General features: G+C 36.0%; 1 long non-coding RNA gene across 2 annotated transcripts in view; it reads left to right on the top strand.

Annotated features, from left to right (window-relative positions):
* Nucleotides 1-3,613: 3,613 nt before the first annotated feature.
* LOC311608475 overlaps nt 3,614-21,376 on the top strand; it is a 33,469-nt gene continuing 15,706 nt past the window's right edge. For both annotated transcript variants that reach the window (XR_014782981.1, XR_014782982.1), the window contains exon 1: nt 3,614-3,738. This is a non-coding gene — a long non-coding RNA (uncharacterized lncRNA). The remainder of the gene's footprint in view (nt 3,739-21,376) is intronic.

The following is a 21,376-nucleotide window of genomic DNA, read 5'->3' on the forward strand; positions in this document are numbered from 1 at the left end:
CTCCTCCTTCTTCAACTCCTTCTCCTCTTTCTCCTCCTCCTACTTCTTCTTCTCCTCTTCTTTGTCCATCTCCTCTTTCTTCTTCTTCTTCTTTCTCCTTCTTCCTCTTCCTCTTCTTCCTTTTCCTCTTCTTCTTCTTCTCTTCCTTTTCTTCCCCCTCCTTTTTCCTCCTTCCCTCACCCCTTCTCTCTGCCTCTTCCTCTCCCCCTCTTTCTTACACACATAAACACACAACCCATTGTATGTCTTATACATACAATGAGGTATAGCATATACATATTATCAAGATGTTCTTCTTGTAGGTTTATAACACCCTCTGGGTCCTTCTATTTCCCCATCTCCTATATTTCTCTTACCTAGAGTCTCAGATGAAGGTTTTTGAGCTTTGGGTGATAGGAGATCATCTATCTGTCTATCTATCTATCTATCTATCTATCTATCTATCTATCATGACATATATTATATATCCAATGCTCTGTGGTTACACACATAGACACAGTCTCTTGCAATATATATATGTATGTATGTACGTGTATATATCTGGGTTCTCCATATAAAAATTGAGAAAGTTATATTTCTTGGTGTCATGGTAATACATTGTTTCATTGTTTTCCTTGCAAGTGCCACAATTTCACACTTCCTTATGAATGAATTACAAGCAATTGTGTATGTATGTGTACCACACTCCACTTGCTAATGATTGCTAATGCCTAGCTAAGTGGTTTGAGTTAAAAATGGTTGAACTGATACTTGAGAAACTGGTCTTGCCTTAAAAACTGCCAAAAAGTAAAGGTATCATTGGAGATTCTTAAATAAAGAAAACCATTTTTACATTTTATAGAGGTGTCAGGTGGTATTCACCTTATCTTTTAAAATAAACTAGATATGGTATTGTCTCGCCTATAAACTTGTCAGCACTTTATCTTTTTATGTATCTATCTTTTCTCCTGAATCATTATGAAGACATCCTTTTTATGTATGTGCCTGATTAATTTTGCTTTCCCCAGCTGAATTTGGTCATGAGTTCACAATATAAACCTCCAAAGTGTTAATTCCCTGGAATTTCTACATTATGTCCTTTAGCCACTTTGATTTACCAGAGGTTTTCATGGAGGCTCTTAACTTACAACATGTTTAACAATCAGACTATCAAAATCAAATGACTGTCACTAACTTTATTTATTTTAATGTCACAAAAATAACAAAGGTTATGTGTTATTAAATTTTAAACTATTTACACTCATTGACATTGGAAAGACAAGATTACATTAGCCAAAGGGCCTAACAGTAACATTAGTTTATTAAACAAACAAATAACAAATATAGTTATATATAAAATTTTCTCTACTTTTTATTCTCAGAAGCTTCACATTATGATATAAGAGGGCACATCACATATTTATTATACATGAAGAGACTTGAATTTTTCTATTTCTATAGTATTAAAAATACTCTGCATTCTTGCTTCATTATAGATAGAATCAGTCTATATTTTGATAAATCTTAGGCATAAAAACAAGTTTGCTGCTCAGAAAACATGAGAATTTCTACTAAAGTATATACAAGTAGAAACCACAAAACACTTGAAATCTTTTCTGCTACTGTGTTTAAAATGTAATATTTTAGTACTTATGTTCATGTGACAATGTGATTATTCGTGTGAATATATGCATCATTCTCTTTATAAATTACCATGGGAGGGAAAATTTCACAGCAGACTTCTGGTGTTCTGACTACTACAACTTTCCAGTCTTCTCTTCTGACCGTATTTTATCTGAAATACAGATGCAGGGGCTATAAAGTATATGTGGCTGCCAGAGCTGGGCTCTCTACCGTCTGTTGGTCTCTGGGTTGTGTCTAGTTGTGGTTTTCTGTGATAGTATCAGCCGTGAAACCATATACAATCCACCAACAAAAACAGACCCCATGCATTCTATTTGTCTATTTGTGCAAACACGTAATTCATATGTAACAAATATAACCAACAATAAAAAAGGCTATCAACTTGTAAGGCATAGGAGGGGCTCAGGTGGGATAACTGGGATGGATGGGGGTAAGGCTAGGTGGGGTAATTCTATCTCAATTGAAAAACATAAATTAGCAACTCAATTTCTTTTAAACTATTCGTCTTGATCATTCCCTCAAGAAAAGAACTGTAAAATAACATGAACCTTCAGGTTTTGTTTGTCAAATTTTCTTGCTCAACACGAAGATTATTATTTGATATCCAGTTTTTCTTCTGAACAAAACTTTATGTGGAAAGACACAAAGAAAAAATTTTTCAAAAGTAAAGCTTTTCTTTGTCTTTAAGAAAACCAAATGCATTTATTCCTCCACAATATACCTTTGTCTTACTAATAATCCTTATGATATGAGGGAAATGAATACTTACTGTTCTATGAGAATGAAATATAGGTGTGTGTGTATGTGCGTGTATGTGTGTGTGTGTGTGTGTGTGTGTGTGTTCAGAAGCAGACTGAATCAATAATACACTCACAAACTCTTAGTTTTTGGCACTTGTACTATGTAAGCTAAAACTGTTCCTTCTCTAGAAAAGACCAGAAAATGATGTATTTTTTAAAAAAATTATGTATTAAACTTTCATCATAAGTAAAGGTAAATATAATTGTAGACTCAGCCAGCCAGAGATTTGCTTTCCGTATCGTTCCCACAATTAGCAAGCTCTGTGTGTGGTGGTGGACAGTGTGAGAAATGAAGAATCACACTTCAGCTTCTTGTTCCAAGACCACGGTCTCTCAGCCTGGGCTCCTTGGAGACTCCTTTCTTCTTACCCTTTTTCTTGTTATCTAAAAAGGGAGTAAAACTCTGAAGCCAGCATTCTCTTATAGACGTACAGCACGATGAGTTACCTGGCATGTTTCCTAAAGGTTGCGGAATCTTCTCTAACCTGCACTGTTTCACGTTCTCCTTCAACCAACAACTGGTCTACGATATTAGTCCCCACAGTGGAGGAGAATATTAAATTATCCAGTGAGATGACACAGACGAGACCTTTGTACTCAGGTTATAGTTCCAGAAAAATAATTTGTAATTAGGAGTAGTGTTGCAGAAAATAAATGCTATGTTTTAGCACTTAAAAAATAGAAGAAATATTATAAGGTATGCGTTGCTTTTCTAAGGCCATTTTTTTTCTAGGAGTGCCCCATGTGTCTTTTCACCTGCATACACAGAAGGACCCTCTTCATTATCCCTTAGAAAGTGTATAATCCAAAAGAGATGGCGCTAGATGAAAAAGAGTGATTCAGATCTTGTACTGAATAAAATAAATGTGCTCATAAAAAAAAAGGCAGAGAGTAAATTACTACATCCTAGAATAGCAGTAACTTATCCACAAACAAGTTTTTTTTTTGAGTTTGCCAGAGGAAATAATCTGCTATCAACAAGGAGTAATTGCTTTAGCAAACTCTTCCTCCACATCTTTCAACAGCAGAAATGTACTACATATCAATTCAGAGGAGTTTTTCTGAAATATTTTTTTTCTAAAGATTTCTTCCTTCTCCTAGGCAACTGAAAAGAGAGAGCACAATAGAGTTCCGAGCTCATCTAATCTCCCGTGCCTTATCACTAAGCATCAGAACACTAACTGATTCCATGCCACAGAAGCCTAGGGGTAAGATGAGAAAGAATCCCCCCGTAGATTGTCACAGAAATTCTAATCTGCGACTTACCTAAAGACTGCCTCGGGTGACGCAAGAATAGGAGGAAACTCTCCTGGAGGTGAGTTTCTATTTATTAGCAGGGAAAGCAACTGATGTGTAAATTCAAAAATAACCAAAGCAGAAAAACAAAGATAGAAAAGAAAGAGAAATGAGGGAATGTTAAAAGCAGAAGAAAGAAAAAGTGATCCTCTTGTATGAGAACCATTTCCGGTTTTCACAGAGGAAAAAAGTAAAATCTTAATATATTTTACCTTTAATGTATAATTAGTATTCAATTATGTCTATGTACATTCTATCAAGCTTAGGAAGTATAATTTTAACATCTGATATATGGTTATACGCATTAGATTTTCTAAAGGTTTGCTGAGTTATTGAGGTGATAAGAAGTGTAGGTATATGTGAATTGGAGAGAATTCAGATTTTTTCTTTTAAAGGAAGAAGTGTTAAGTGCTCATTTTGTTGAAAAGATTTTTGATAGGCATGGGGTAAAGTTCTCCCATCTAAAGTTATTTTGGTTCAATCTAGAGAAATTATTCACATGTATAACCTAGTGAACGCATATAGTTACAGGTGTGTTGAAGCTGTGATTTGATCGACAAGTGGCTGTGTCATATGACACACTATAATAATGACCTGGTAGCTTAGCTGAGCATAACACCAATGCCTATAATCCCAGCGCTCAGAAAGCTGAGACAGGAGAGACATGGAAGTTGAAGACTTGGCCTTGGCTGAAGATAAGGACCTCTGCTCCAATATTCTAAAAGAAGCCTTGCATTTACCTTTAAATTATTAAAAAAAAGAAATGTATTACTGTAATGTCAGCAAGATTACTGTGAATAGAAACATATTTTACCTTTTTTTCCTCAATGGTGACAACTGCAAATTAGTACATATTTTTGAGGTTTGGTGGAGTCCTCTGCTCTTACTGGCTCTGTGACAGTGAGTACCTGGCACTAAAAAAAAATAAATGTAGATATTTTTCTTTTGTAGTTGTTAAAATTAATATATTGTTTTCTCTATGTGTCTTAAAAACAAAAATGTAGTTAACAGTTTTACCATTCTATCTTTAAAGTGCATCTTCCTTCCAAAAGCACTCTTGTCTTACTCTATCTTTTGTCACTATGGTAATTGCTTCTCTGTTAAATAAATGTTTCTTCTTCATTTTCCTATTATGAAGATTTCTTCAGCTTCTTTGCTTTCTTGTATACCTAAGCTCTTTTTTCCTTTTAAAGTAATAACTTAGTCAACCTTTACAGTTTGCTTGTCATCCCCACATGATGATTTCCAACCCTACTGTCAACAACATTTCTCTAGTTTGCCTTTTATTTCCTGATGTTTGTAGAATTTTCCTCCCTTAATATCATTGTCAACATCAATAAGTGAACATTTATAAAGGGAAAACCATTCTTTTATCTAGTATATGACTCCTGAACTCCAAGTAAAGCAAAGTGTTTACTATTTTCTTCTAAATCTTTTTCACTTTTTGTTCAAGTTTCAAGATCTATTTTTTTGTCCAATCTTTGATTAAAATTCTACTACATTTTAATGCATTAAAATAGTAATATACTTTCAAGGTTCAAATCAATACCTTTTAAATTTTTCTTCTTTTTTTCATTCCATTTGTTCTTTTTTCTTTATTATTATTTTTCTTTTCTTAACATATACATTTATATTGTCACACATATACACAATAAACTACCTGCAGCAAGAAGAACAATGAAACAATCAGGAATTATATAAATATTATATTCATAGTGCTTTGGAACTTTAGGAACCTTGACGAAAACATCTTTCCTACCTTGGGGCATCTAAAATTCTGAATGTAAATCAATATCTATCATTTCTCATCATCATCAACTTGAAACATCTATCTAGAACTAAAAACATCTTAACTCCTAAACAACTAAGCTTAATTGTAAAATCAAACTATCTGCACTTCAACCTCATCAGAGAATTGAGAAGGAATAAAATTAATTATCTGAGTAGACATGAAGTGCAGGTTATCAGCTTCCAAAATGAGAAAATGACAAAGACAGTTTGCTGCCTGAACAGTCACCCAAAACTCTCTATAACATTGGACTTTCATCTTCAGCTTTCTGGCCCAGTATATCAAGTAGACATATTTATTTGTGTGGCAGGGACTATTGCTTACCCTCTCTTGGCAGAGTTTGGCCATTGACTCTGCCTGCATCCAAGCTTGCCAATTTTTAGGCAGAATCCTGTCTGTGGCAGAAAGGAGGGCATTTTGCCCAATGGCTTGGTTGCTACATTTGAAGCCATCTCCATAAGGAGGTTTTTTGCTATTCATCATCTTCTTTGAGGTAGGCTGGGTGTTGCCAGGAGTTAACCTGTCTTATTGTCAAATAAATTTTAAAATATAAAAACATCTTCAAATGCCATAGTCTTTAGGTCTATGAGGTTTTTCTTTTAGACCTTACCTAACTATCTTACCTTATCTATCTATAGAATCATATCTATCTGTTAAAACTAGGATGCATAATCTTGTTATTAAAAGTAGACTAGTAATTGACATGATTTGATCAACCAACAAATAACTTGTATTACTTAATTATCCTAAGCAGCCCGCAACAGCACTTTCAAAGTATTGGAAGTAATCACTGTATTCTAGTTGAGTTGTATGTGTACAATACTTCACTTTAGAGTAAAAATATATACAATGTCTGTGAATGATAATTTTAAATTTTGATTATATACCAATGTATCAAAATTAAGTTTATTTTGTATCAATATACAAAATTCTGTACCAGTGAATTAAAAATAGCCTCGTGAGTAAGAAGGCGTTAAGTTGAGGAGTGACTTCAATAATCTCCTTTTTGTCCTACCATCCCTATATATTTCTATATTACCCCTACTTTCCTTTCAACCCCTATCTCCAAACCTAGGAATGAAAGATAAAGGAAAAGAAAGACATCCCTGAGTCCAGCCTTGTTGTCTTTCTGAAGAAGACCAATAATAACTTATAAGCAACTCCCAATGCAAATAAACATCTATAAGCCAAGAAAGCAACCAAAAGCCTATCCAACACCCCTTAAGGAAAATGGGGTGTCATTCTCTTAAGGTTCCTTCTGGCTGATTTTGGATGAATAATACCTTTGTAGGGGCCCAAATAAATCTAGGAATATCATTTGTATTCCAGTTTCTAAATGTTGAGAAATTCCAGGCTTGCTTAAACTCCTGTGTGAAACTGTCTGAATTGCTGAACTAATTGGGATTGTAAGCTTTCTTCAAACCTGTCCTGGGAGATGTCCTGTTTTGATGAGGAACAGCAATTGAGAAGCAATTGGTGCTGGAACATGAAAGATGCAGGATTTCTGTGTCTAGCATGCTAAGAGGAATGAATCCTGTCAGGTCTGATCCAGTGTCAGTGTCCATTTCTTTTGTTCTGAACTATTAAAAACGAGGAAATCTTGAAAAATGCAGGCAAATGGATGGAACTAGAAAAGATCATCCTGAATGAGGTAACGCAGACCCAGAAAGACACACATGGTATATACTCACTTATAAGTGGAAATTAGCCACATAATATAGCACACACACACACCACAATATAGAGACTGATGCACAAGCCAAGGGCCATGTATGACATGGACCTCGACCCTCTGCTCAGATGTAGTGGAAAGGCAGCACAGTTTCCTTGTGGCTCCCACAGTTTGGGGAACAGGGACTGCTTCTGACATGAACTCTGCCCCCACCCCCAATGTTGATCAGTTCCCTCCTTCATGGTGGCCTTGCCAGGCCACAGAGGAAGAGGATACATGTAGTACCGATGAGACTTGATAGGCAGAAGTTAGTTGTTAGGAGAGGAGGGCTCCCCTTCCTGAGGACTAGGGGAGGGAGGGGGAGGGGATGAGGGAAGGAGAGGGGTTTGAGAGGCCATGAGGGAGGGAGCTACAATCAGAATGTGAATAACTCAAACTGCATTATATTCCTAATGCCACTACATGGGAATAGCTCAGACTGGCTGAGACATGAGTGTCTATGCATAGACAATGCTTCTTTGTTGGTTAAGGATACTTGTGATTTATTATTAGATGTCATTCTTCGTATGGCATGAATGAAGAATAACAGATGTCTTCTGCTCATACAAAGAGCAGAGAACCAGCCTTAATTGTCCCGTGCATCATGCACACCTCATGTATTTATAGTATTAGGACTGTATAATGCTTGTAAGAAATGTTTTTAGAACCTTTCAGAATTTTTATGTCTCTCCATCTTATTCCTGAGCAGTCATCGCTTTATATATGAAACACAGGTAATAATTCCTGCTTAGTACACCGTAATGTATAGTATAATTGTATACTATTATATCAATTACTGAGTTAAATAAGGTATAAGCCCCTAACCAAGACACATATGGCATATACTCACTTATAAGTAGATATTAGCTCAACATGCATGTCCTCTGAGAGACTCCACCCAGTGGGGGAATTGGGACTGATGGTGGGATTCACTGCTGGGCTCTGGGTGGAGCACTGAGAACGGTATAGAAAAATGGGGGACGGAAGGACCCAGAGAATTCAGGATCCCTGCAGGGATACCATCAAGGTTGGATCTGGCCTGAACAAAATTTTGCACCAACCAAGGACAATGTATGCAGTAAACCTAGACCCTGTTTTTCGGATATAGCCAATGGAAGACAGCTCGTTCTCCAAGGTTGCGTGGAGAGCAGTGAATGCCTCTGGCATGGAATCACTTCCGCTTGGTGGGGAGGCCCAGTGGGCACAAAGAGGAAGGGGAAGCAGGCTATCTGGTTGAGACCTGATAGGCTGTGGTCCTGTGTTGGGGGAAGAGGACCCCTTCTATCCCAGATCTAGGGGAGGCGAATAGGGCAGAAGTGGGGGGGGGGTGTCGAACAGGAAGATACAAGTGAGGGGACAAAAATCGGGATGTAAAGTTAATAAATTAAAAAATTAAAAACACAAACAAAGGTGACTATGATGGCTAGGCTTGCTGTAATAATTAGCACATTTATCAGTGAACTGAAAGTAGAGTTAACATTGGATCCACTAGGTCTAGCGATTGTGTTAGGTTCCTCATGGGTCTGCATGGCTCACAATGCAAGTGAGCAAGCTCCTGTACTGCAGCTGAAAGTGACTATGAACAAGAAGAAATGGGCAAAAATCCAGATATCTTCCAACATGTGGTAGTTTTTCATTGTTGTGATAAAAATATCTGATACAAACACTGTAGGAAGAAAAAAAATTTGGCTTGTGATTGTAGATGTTTTAACACTTATAGGCATAACCAAAGGTGTGCCCTGCTGGTGTTATGTGCTTTTCTCAACTTGACTTCTCTCAAGATTCACCATTTTAAAATGTGTGGCTGAGGTTTTTGAACATTGAGAGGATACCTTTTTTGTTTGTTTGTTTGTTTGTTTACTTGGCTGGCTGGGGTGCGAGCTGTGTGAACTATTACTTCTTAATATATCACTCAGCACTGGAAGTTCACTTTAGCAATTAACAAATATAAGCAATTCTCTTTAAAAAATAGGAGCAAAATATTAAAAAAAGAAATTTTGCATGATGTGAATATGTTATCAAATCAATTTCACTTAAGCAATTAGTTGTTCCAGGCCATAATTTCAAAGATGTTTGTATGGAAAACACGTGTACGTTAGTAAACAGTGTTATGTAGAACAAAGAAGTGCACATTAGAGACTGAAGTCCACAAAACTCAGGATTCTCTTCAGTAATTAAATCCACCTGATAGGATGTCCTCCCCTCTGTCCCAGTTTCCTGGTAAGTGAAGGCTTTCATGGGGCATGCCCCATGGGCTAATATGCAGATATAAGTGAGTATATACCATTTGAGTCTTTCTGCTTCTGGGTTAACTCACTCATTATGACCATTTCTAGCTCAATCCATTTATCCACAAATTTCGGGAAGTCCTTGTTTTTAATAGCTGAGTAGTATTCCATAGTGTATATGTACCACAGTTTCTTTATCCGTTCTTCTACTGATGGACACTTAGGCTGTCTCCATGTTCTGGCTATTGTGAATAAGGCTGCTATTGGAACTCTAGATGAGAGAAGCATGGGAGAATGGCAAAGTAGAAGGATCCAGAGGGTCCTAGAAACCTACAAGTAGAACATTATGATAGGCAGATTTGGGCACAGGGGTCCCTCTCAAACTAAGGCACCAGCCAAGGACAATACAGATGGCAAACTTTAAACCCCTACCCAGATCTAGCCAATGGTCAGAACATTCTCCACAGTTGAGTGGAGAGTGGGATATGACTTTCTCACATACTCTGTTGCCTCACCTTTGACCATGTCCCCTGGAGGGGGAGACCTGGTGGCACTCAGAGGAAGGACAGCAGGCTACCAAGAAGAGACTTGATACCCTATGAGCATATACAGGGGGAGGCAATCCCCCTCAGGAACAGTCATAGGGGAGGCGAATAAGGGGAAAATGGGAGGGAGGGAAGAATGGGAGGATACAAGGGATGAGATAAGCATTGAGATGTAACAAGAATAAATTAATAAAAAAAGGAAAAAAAATTTAATCCACCTGATGTTCACCCGTCTTGTGGCCTGCTTTGCGTCACTTTTTGGAGATCTTGAAAAATACATGTAATTATTGAGGCTGGTAAAACACTGTGTTCTATTGCTAATGCCCTAATAGTCACTGATCTCTGATCCAGAAACCTTGTGCACTTTACCAATATCCATAAAACTGTGTGGGTTTAGTTAGTATTAGGAATTAAAGACACAATGAAAACAAACTAAACAGTAAGAGATGCACTCTAAAAACGTCTAATAAGAAAGCAATCAAACTGAGAAATCTAGTAAGTCATTAATATCTTTGACCAGGTACTCTTTGTCAGTATGCTTGGAACATTGGCATTTATTAGCATAGAAAAGAGAAAATAATAAATCCCATTGGCTACAAAGACATAAATAGCATTTTCTGACCTAATGTAATAGAATTCTCACTAATAACAAAATCATAGGAAAAATCTTTTGTTTTAATTTTCTTTTAAGAAATTCTTCTGTATAAGGGCATACATAAATCACAAAAAAATTTTAAATAATGTTAATATGAGCTACATAATCACTTAAATGTGTAGGATGCAGTGAAAGCAATGATCAGTAGAAATTACATTGCTTTCAATACTTATATTGAGACATGTCATCATCATCATTGTCATTATTGTTATTAATTATTATAATAATTATTATTAAGAATGAAGTAGCACAGCAAGTAAACTTACCAATTTGAAGGTAGAAAAATAACAAAAAGAACAAAAAGAAACAAGAAAATAATTTTAAAGCAAAACTAATTAAATAATTAAATTAATATAAAATAAACCTAATAAAGTTGGTTCTCCAGAAAAGAAATAGACTAGAATAAACTCAACCATTTCTAAACTTAATGACTAAAATAGATGAGGTAACTCCTATATTCAAGATAAGGAACCAGAGGAAATAACAACACAAGCAGAGAAAATTTTAAAATCATCAGGTACAACTTTGTATAACTTCACGAAGACACGCATAAAAGCAAAGAAGCGAATATAAAATAAGCCATGATTTTGAAAACAGAAAAAGCTTATCAAGGAGCCATTTCAATACAACATTCCCAGAGAATTTCTGGGGAGATCTGTCAGATGCAAGAACAGATATTTCCAGTCTCACTTAAGTCATTCCTGAACATGAAAACATGAGAAGAATTTGAAAATAGTGTGGGAGTGTGTGTGTGTGTGTGTGTGTGTGTGTGTTGTGTATGTGCGTGCCTGTGTGGGCGTTTGTGCACGTGTGTGTCTATGTGCTTGTGTCTATGTGTGCATGAGTGTGTGATTGTGTGTGTGAGTGTGTGTATGTATACATGTGTGTCTGTGTGTGTGCATGCCTATGTGTGTGTGTGTGTCCATGTGTATGTGTGTGTGTCCATGCCTATATGCACATGGTTTTATGTGAGTATGTGTGTGAGTATGATATGAACAGCTAACTTCATAGAAGAACCCAAGGAAACGCAACTAAGTCAAACCTTAGATAAGCATGACGCTAATTTCCTAGAGCTAACATAAGCAAATGCCATAGAATTTGTTGGAACGAAGGTGTCCACAGAATGGACCTCCCCTGAGCTTCTGTCTCCTCTGTTTGCAGATGCTCATTGCTTCATCGTGTCCTCTGATGCCCCTTAGTGTCATAAACTATTTCATTTTCCTTTATTTTTTCTAATGACAATAGTCCCTTGGGTTGTGTTTTAACTCTAAGAACCTCACTTTGTGCTAATTACCTCTTTACATACCAGTCTCCTGGAGGCATGCCAATACCTGAGTTCAAGTTAGACCACAGAACCATAGTAAGAAAATCAGTATAGCAATGAGTATAATAACAAGAATCCATAGATCAATGGAACACGCTACAAGACCCTGATATCCAACTACAAATCAAACCAAGATTCAGGAGAAGCAGGAGTAGTGAATATAAATTCTTAATTATTCATTGGAAGACGTGAATATGTTTGAAAGAGATATATGTAGAAAGAGTTGTAATCATTTCATTGAAAGTATACAGTACTCACTATAAAAAAGTAAGAACATTAAAAAAAAACTTCCTGTTTGTGAGGCAGATGATTTTGGAACAGAGCAGGTTAGTTTGCATTTTATACTCTTCTGTCCCTCCTGTAATTTTCACTACACACAGGTGTATAGTTCTACCATCCAAAAAACCCATTTAAACTTTAAGAAATATTTATGAGCTAAGTGTCTACCTCTAGAAAATATATCAGACAAAACAAAACATGCAGCTAGGAGGTGAAAATGCTTTCATTGGAAGGAATCAGGGTAGTGGTTATCTTAATGTACAATGCATTTGCTACCAGTGCATGGTGGAAAGACCAAGTCTTGGAAGACATGCATTATAGCCTGAAAATGTGAGGGAGAAAGGAATTAAAACTGAGACATAGCACATAAACGAAGCATGCCCTTCGTACTTTGCTACAAATGTAGGCAAAAATACTTGAAAGTATATGTCTTTAATTATTTTTCAGGAGAGAGTGAACGAATGAATAAAAATATTTTGATTTAATGTCTGGTAGATTAAAAAGTGAGCTTCTTTTCTTTGCACCCCTATGCATTAGCTTCATGACTTCTTGTACGTGTTGATCATTTTAGTAGGTCGTAAAAGAAGAATTACTATTTAACAATCACTTTTGTTCTACGAACTGTGCAGAAAACTACATAGGTGGCATTCATTTGTTTTTATGCCACAAACCAAGTAAGTTTATGAACTCTTTGAAATGGGGGCCTATATTTATCTACCATTGTACAAATGTTTGTATTCAATAAATCTGTTTTCCCTATTGTCCTTCCATTCCATTTTACTTAAACGTAATTGTATACGTTCAGAAAAAAGAACTGCGTGACCCTTTAAGACTTTCCAAGGCTGTAATTCCAAGTGTCCAGTCACACAGCTGTTAATTCAGACTAAATTTTTCTCTGAGTTAGTTGATCGCTCATCCTTAAATTTAAAAATGTTTCATGCAGAAAGATGGCTATACTTTCCATCCAAATGTACTTTCTTTAAACTGTGCCTAGTGGACTTTCTCCAAGATATGCCTAATGAATTTATTTTGACAGTGGATCAAATTGCAAAGAGTTGTGAATATATATATTTTAATGAGAAGATACTGTAGCAAGACTTTTATGGTTATTTATCTGTGTTCTTATTCACCTGAAGTGGGTCTTTCCGCAGGCCTGCCTCAGGCCAAAACAGTCTGGGGAGAGCTGCAACTGACCACATATCTTAGCTCACCTTATTTTTCTATTTATAAAACTAACATCATAAGGAAATGTTGCAAAATATTAAGGTTAAAAATTAGCTACAATAAAATGAATTCTAAACATAATAGGGTATTAAAAATTGATTGCTACAATACAAGTCAAATCACCTACAGTTAAATATACACACACAATATATTACATATAATGCTATTAATTCAGTTTAATAACATCCAGGCACTAATGTTAAGAAATTGCAGAAAAGCATTAAATGGAATTTACAGAGATGAATAAAAAGAATAATTATTAAGTAGACTTGGGATATTCCACTTGGTAAATGAGGCTGCGAAATTGCCTTTGTTCAAGAGGAGTATTAATGACTATGTTAGTACTTGACTAATATTTTATGATACTTATTCTTCTATTATGTGAAACGTTTTATACATCATCTTAGATGATAGTTTGGAAATAGTTTTAATGACTATTTTATACCTTCCTGGGGAATTGCAGTTTGTTGACTTGAATATTTATTGAAATAATTAAAAATAATGTATATGGATGACAAAGAAAAATCATTGAAGCATGCAAGATTTTTATTTAATCATCTTATTTTGTACACACTGTGGCAAATAGGTGATATTTGACCCAAAAGGAAATTTAAAGTATGCCCTTGTAGCAATGTTATTCTACATCTTTATGCGCATGATTCCTCTGTGTCCCCATTTAATGACTGGCTTCTTTTTACAGAAATATGAATTAAAGCCTGATAGCTACTCTCATAATTTTAACTTTATTTTCTATGTGCTTACTTCTTAAATCCTATATCTTCAAGAGATTTTACTCACTCGTTGAAATTTGTTATTTTAAACTTGTTTTGTGCAATGCACCTTGATTATAGACACCCTCTACCCCTGCTTCCAATTACTAGCCCAGACCTGTAAAACTTCTAATACCACATCTGTTCATCCACCTGTCCATCAGTCCATCCTTCCGTGTGTGAGCACTCACGCGTGTGTGTGCAAGGTGTGTGTGTGTGTGTGTGTGTGTGCGTGCATGCGTGCGTGCTCGTTTGCGTGTGCATGTGTCATCTAATGAATCTGGTTAGGACTTACCATACTACTAAAGAAAACTGACTCTACCTTTCTCAACAGCCACCAACTGCCACTAGCGCCTTATTGGGGTAGATCCTTGGTAACCCCTTCTCTGTATTCATGCTGTGATTTTCACTTGCTGGGTCTTCTACACCTCTTGGGCAGATGATCACAGCTTCTGTGACTTCATGTGTGCCCCTGCCATATCGTATCAAGAAGACCACATTTTCATAACAATTCCCCCATCCTCCCGGTCTTACATTCTTGCCTCCTTCTCTTCCATGTTCCTTGAGCCTTTGTGAGATGAGAAGTGGGTGTGCTACATAGTCAGTCTTAATCATCGGGCCTTAACCATACAACTTTATGCTTCTGTCTGTACATTGAAACATGACTATTAGCTCAGCTGTTTATGAAATTCCTATTATTCATGTTCAGCTACATGAACATGTGTAAGAATTCTCATTTTAGGCATAGGCTCTCTTATTTTAACTTCTACAGCAGGACGTTTTGAATCCTTTTTACATGTTAGACTATCTTATCACAACACAATTCATTTTATTTCCTATTATTATGATGCACTGAATAATAAGTAAAACAAAACTCAAATCAGATACATATGCTTTTTTGACTAGGACATAATATAATTGTTTTCTAGTGAGTTGTTGGAGGAAGTATTAACATGTTACCCTGCCATAAATAGAGTTCTGAAGGTTTTACTGTGTGGCGCAAAGGTAGTTACTTAATTTGTCACCACACTCAGATGTTAATTTATAAACTGTGTGTTACTATTTATAAACATGTACTGTGACAATTCTCCAATAACTATTTTAGACACCAGGAATAATACACCTGAATTTGTCCTGACTCTCTTATGGATTACATTAATGAATTAAATAAATTAACAATAACATGATTTTGAGTAATGAAAGTATCATAAACAAAAAGATTAGGCCAATGTGACAGAAACACAGAGAACAGGAACTGTAGGGTGACATGAATCATGCTAGTTATGAACAGGTTATATTTATAACGATCATATAAGTGTTTTGTGACATACAGTTTGTGACACATATTGACCCTTCTCTCCGAGGAATCTTATTTCTTACACTTGTCTAATTCTTGGTCTGTCTGAATCATGCCTCACACGTTTCTGCTTCCAGGCATGCTTGAAACACTGATTATCTCTCAGCCTTCTTGCCTCACAAACCTATACCATGCATCCCTAGATCCCAGAAACCCAGAGAAACAATTTAAAATATTTGAAGATAGTTGGCATTGGTGTACAACATCTCTTGATATACTTTATTTGAATTTTTGTGTCTAGCTTAACTTCCACCAATTTTGTTTCTTTGAAGTACCTTGTAAGTTTTCCAAAGACTATGCAATATATTTGCTACTTGCTCTGTGCTTAATGAGATGGGGTATGTGTATTTAATACATATATGTCGATGAATTAACAAAATACTTACACCTTTACCATAGAGTGTACATCTAAAATTGCGTATTCTGAATATGCAATCAAGTGTTTTATAGTCCCGGGGATTGGCATAAAAACTTAGATTAATATTTATATAGTATGCGTGCTTTTATTACACAGTCTATAAAACTCTAAGATAGATGTTTATCTTCATTGTAAAAATATGTTTTATATGCAAAATTTTAACCAAATATATACACATATATGTAACTATACGTCTTGAAATATATTGGCAAAATGATGTCATATACAGTGTGTGTGATATGATACCACTTTTCTTCAAAATATTGTTTATTTAAAGAGCATACACAATTTCAAGAAGATATGAAGTAGGGATTGTTCATTATTGCTTTATTGCACGCACTAGGAACCAGCCAAATACAGAAGGGCAGCCACAGCACTTTGTTCTAAATTGTCATGTTGATGAATCCATAACATCTGGCTCACTTCCTTATCTTGTAAACCTAAAACAAATGCCCAAAATACACAGAAGTGGGATGAAGGAAATAGCTCAGTTAGTAATTCACTTGTCCTGAGTTTGATCCTAGGATTTATGTAAAAAAAAAAATGAGGCATGGAATTGTCTTCTTCCCATCACTGGGAGAGCTAGATAGCAGCTTGAAATGACACCTGATGTTGACCTTTGCACCCACATGAAAATAGACACACATATATGCATTTACCCTCCCCCACACACACACACAAGCAAGCACAAGTACATGACCTCCTCAACAAACACAATAGTGAAAAATAAAGTAAAATTAAAGACCTAAAAAAAGATCAAAGGGCTAAAGTAATAAGCCATAGAAAAGATCCTTACAAGGAAATAACCATTCATTTATTGTATATTTGCACACACACACACCATATACATATGTAAATTTCATCTTATTCAAGTTCTTAGTGATCCACATTTCAGTGGACAATGAAGGTTTATTTTTTCATGTCACTAATCTCTATGAGTAACATTTCTCTGATTACCCACTTGTCTGTAGAGAAGTACCTAAACTTATGTAGTCAGTGTCATATTTTGCTTATACATAATGTTTTCAATTTTATTATAAAGGCTGAAGAAATAATTACAGCCTGAAGTTTCATGCTTTTTAAGTTTTCTTTTGACTTTTGTCTTATCTCAACTGTGTGGTCTTGGTCACTGTATGCTTCTGTCTACTTTCTGCCTAACTCCTTAGTCAGCACTCACATTAAAATGCAAGACTTTCTATTGAGTTATGATGTTTTGGAAGGATGTATTTTCAAAATTTTTGAATTTTTAGCAACAAGGAATGTATGATATGTATTATATCCCATCAGCAATAGATGCCCTGAAATCTCATAATTATTTATAACATAAAATGTATGAGTATTTACACTAAGTGTATAAGTCTTGTCATATTAGTTTAAGTCAGTTTTTGCCATTAGTGGATTTTACATTTACTTTTTGAAAATTTTCAGTTTTCATATTTCTTTGGTTGCTAGAATTTTAGATTAAGTAATGTAATCTAGTACAGAACTTATGAAATTAATTTCAAAAGTAGTCCAGTGCAAAGAATCAAGGGATGAAATTGTAATTATTATTCATGTTTTATATTTTTGTATTTCAGTGAAGAAATGTTAAAACTTCCAGAGGCTAAAATGTTTATTTAGTAGCTCTTTTCTTTTTTCTTGCTTTACTTTTGGGAAAGGAGCACACAACATTCTTGTTATGAATAATCACAATCAGAGATGTATCCTAAGAAGTGTGTGTGTGTGTGTGTGTGTGTGTGTGTTTAATCCTAATATAGCATAATATAATTCTGTGTAATGGATAAGTTTTTCATATTAGAATTTTAGTATTTAATAGTGCTCAGAAGAACATTAACAATATTAGAAAACAAAACTGTCATAGTAGCATGTGACACATCTAAGCAGGACTCATGAGGAGAGTCTCACCCATGGACACAGTGGATGAAGCTGTCATGACGAAAAGGAGCTTTCGTCCAGTGGTCACACAAGCTTGCATATACTAGAGAATGCTGCAGGATGTGAGAGAGAATGCTAATAATCTCTGTTAAATGCCTATAATTGCAAGCAACATACCCAAGGTCCAGTTTATCTGAACTTCTGTGACAGGAACAATAAATGTGATGACAAAAAGACTGAGTTGTTGCTTTGTAGAGCTTATCTCTGGGACAGTTTTCACCATGAAAATTTTTTCCTGATCCTAGAAGAAATAAATTGAATCTTAATATTCCTAGGGACAAAGTGGGTAAAGATCAAATATGCAAAAAACTGTATTTCCCTAGTAGATATATAATAAATGATTTCTGAATTATATTCAGAATATGATAAAACATTCTGTATGGAATTACCAAAGAATACATAAAAATTACAAAAATATGAATGTGTGTAATATTGCCTCAGGCTGGGATGATTGCCCAGTGGGTAAAACACTTGTGGTGCAAATAGGAGAACCCTAGTTCCAGTCCCCAGAGTGCAAGAAAAGCAAGACATGGTAGCACATATACACAATCCAGGTAATCTTTCTGTGAGACTGGCAAATCCCTGGCAGCCTGAATCAGTGAGCCTGGTATATGCAGTAGTGAACAAGAAACCCCGTCTTCACCAAAATGGATGGTGAGGATGGACATGTAAGGCTGTGCATGCTGTGGTATACAAGTGCCTCACTAACCCACGTGTCTCATGATGAAGGAAATGCTGCTGCAATCCAAATACCTTACCATTTAAAGGGGAGAGCTATTGTACATTCCCCCAAGATTTATGGGTCGTGCTTAACAAGCATGTGAAATCTTTACCATCTTTATCAATATGCAAATCAATGCATTGCATTTCTTATAGGAAAAACAATGATACATCTGCAATTAATTTATTAAAACACATTATATTATAGCATAGCAAAGCTCTATTTTAGTTTGATAAGATTTTTCATCCAAAATGGCTGTGATCAAGCTCCTGAAGCAGAGCGATTGGCATCCTGGTAACAAATTAGGAACTAAAAGAGCCCAGGAGAGGCATCCTCGGAGGAGGTACTAGATAATGGTAGATGCAAAAAGAAGGCAAAAATTAAAATAATTTGCCTTTGTTTATGGCCATGTGTCTTAGGTCCTGAAAGCTTTCCAGGGTACATATATATATATATATATATATATATATATATATATATATATATATATACATTTCCTAGTAAATTTTAGATGACAAATCTATTAAGTTTACAGGTTTCCTTAAAGGAAGTATATAATCATGCCAAAAGACTGAAAAAGTAAACCTGTGAGAACAAGTCCAAGCCATTGAAAACAACTCCAAGTCAATAAACTATATGATCAGTCCCATACAATTAGTATATCTGCTATAGCATGGCTGATGTTGACTCTAGCTAATTACCTTTGAAATTGAGGCAGAGCAAAACCAATTTATAAGATAGAGTTTATAATTGACTCCAGGATATCTGTTTTGTGGAATAGTTTCCGAGGAAGGGGTTGGACATTTGACAGAGTTGGGGGGTGTGTGTGGAGGAAGAGTCAAGTCATTCAAAGTAGAAGCATGACAGAGAGGAGTGTTTGGGAGCTAGATTGGTCTCCTTCCATAGAGCTGTACACATTTACTTCAGTACTTGGGCCTCCTACAGCTTTCCCCCCATGCTGTAGAGAATGACTTGGCAACAAAAATGTAAATTCCAGGTCTCCATAGAGATAATTTATTACAACAAGTGAATGAGTCCTGTTCTTTATAAGTTATTTCATTTACTAAAAATAGTTTTTCTTTATTCTTTATTTTATTTTTTTGTTTTATTTTGGCCATGTATTGCTGGGCATGGAGCCCGACCTTGAGAGTGGCTTTATTACACAGTAGGACTCTGTTGGAGAAACTAATTTTCCTTCACAAGCAGTTGTCCATTGGAGATAGCTTCTGGGCTCGGCAGATGGGGTCTCTTTCTTCTCCACGAAGCTCACAGAGCTCCATCACTGTCTTGACTAACAGAGATTCTGACAAAGTGATGTTCCAAGGCATTCTCAACCTTTCAAATGCTGCAACTATTTAATATGGTTCCTTATTTTATGGTGGCCTCCCCAACCTAAAATTATTTTCGTTGTTACTTCATAACTATAGCTGTGTTGCTATTGTGAATCATAATGCAAGGATCTGTGTGTTTTGATAGTCTTAAGCAACTCCTATGAAAGGTCAGTTAGCTCCAAAGTGGTCACCACCTACAGGTTGAGAACCCCTGATGTAGAACTGTGCCCACTAGCCTGCAGGGAGGAAGTTTCCAGAAGAGATCCAGCTTTTTTTCACATTTTTTACATATGCATTTACATTATTGCACATATACACAATAAACTACCTATAGCAAGAAGAGCCGTGACACCATCAGGAATTATATACATGTTACATTCTAGTGTCCTGGCTATTTGTATTTGACAGCCTTAGAAGAAACCATCTCTCCTATCTTGGTGCGTCTAAAGTTCTGATTGTAAATCAGTCTCCATCACATCTTGTCATTATCAACTTAAAACATCTATCTAGATCTAAACACATCTTAACCCCTAAACAACTAAGCTTCATTGTAAAACTAAGCTACCTGGTCTTCAACTCCATCAGAGACTTGAAAAGGAATAAACTTGATTAACTGAGTCTGCCAGGAGTACAGGTTAGTAGCTTTCCAAATGAGATGATAGCAGAGACGGTTTGCTACCTGAACAGTCACCCCAAAACTTCTATTATATTGGGGCATCTTGTTCAGCTTTCAGGACCAATATACCTGACAGACATATTTATGAGGCAGGAACTATTGAAGATTTGCTTACCCTGTCTTGGCAGAGTTTGGCTGTAAACTCTGCCTGCATCCAAGCTTGCCCCTTTTTAGGCAGAATTCTGTCTGTGGTAGAAATGAGGACCTTTTGCCCAGCTTTATTTTTCTACATCCAGAAACTGAGGCCTGTGACATCTTCTGGGAGGAGATTTTCTCATCTAGTTCTGATGGACTGTTGCGGACACCCATGCCCAGGACCTTGGGGGCAGATCTAAGTAGTCAGCCTATGGGCATGCCTGGGCATGTCCAGGTAAGTCTCAGGCCAACACTACATGAAGGCCACCTTCTGTGCATGTGTGCTGCCAGGCAGGCCTTGTTCTTGCTCTAGGTAGGTCGTGTTCCTCTTACAGTGAACAATAAAGAACAGAGACAGTTGCCTGTATTATAGGGGCAGCCTAATGACACTGGGATTTTCATTTTTCAACAATTATGGTTCCTAAGAAAAGCTATATCCACATTCAGGGTGTTGTTTTTAAAACTTTTTGCAGCATTTTTTTTTAGTAAGTAGTTTGTTTGTTTGTTTTAAGTTTACAGTCAAAGATCAGATTTAATCTGTTTTTTTCTTACTATCTTA

Source organism: Acomys minous, assembly GCF_964271855.1.
Source record: "Acomys minous genome assembly, chromosome: 11".
In the NCBI taxonomy this organism is placed as follows: Eukaryota; Metazoa; Chordata; class Mammalia; order Rodentia; family Muridae; genus Acomys; species Acomys minous.